The following is a 433-nucleotide window of genomic DNA, read 5'->3' on the forward strand; positions in this document are numbered from 1 at the left end:
TATCAGTTTCTTCATGGTGAAGCCGAGGTTCTGTCCAAATCGAGATCAGTTCAGTCCAGTCCATTCAAGTCGTCCTTTGGATTTTGGCCAAGTCCTCTCCGATTAACCAGCTGCTTCTCGCCTAGAACACTGTGAGTTGGTTTGTTTGAGTTCCACTTGGAACTTAGGGAAGATCGAGTATTCATATAGAGTAGAATGCTCACACTGTTGCATGATAGAGTCCTTAGGGATATTTATTAAACCGGACTCAGTTTAGCACGGGCTATGCTGAAATGAAATGGAATTAAGACTGAGATAATAACCTGACTAGGACTAAGATGATCGATTATAGTTGAATTGAGATTAAGATGAGATGCATGTCTTGATTATTTACTACTTGGTTAATTAGTTATGGATTAGACATGCCTTAGTGATGATTGCTTGGTAGTGATTA

The 433-nt window shown here is 39.5% G+C and overlaps 1 pseudogene; it reads left to right on the forward strand.

The window, feature by feature from the left end:
* Positions 1–433, forward strand: part of LOC106330737 — a 4,752-nt pseudogene that overhangs the window by 3,415 nt on the left and 904 nt on the right.

Source organism: Brassica oleracea, chromosome C3 (assembly GCF_000695525.1).
Source record: "Brassica oleracea var. oleracea cultivar TO1000 chromosome C3, BOL, whole genome shotgun sequence".
In the NCBI taxonomy this organism is placed as follows: Eukaryota; Viridiplantae; Streptophyta; class Magnoliopsida; order Brassicales; family Brassicaceae; genus Brassica; species Brassica oleracea.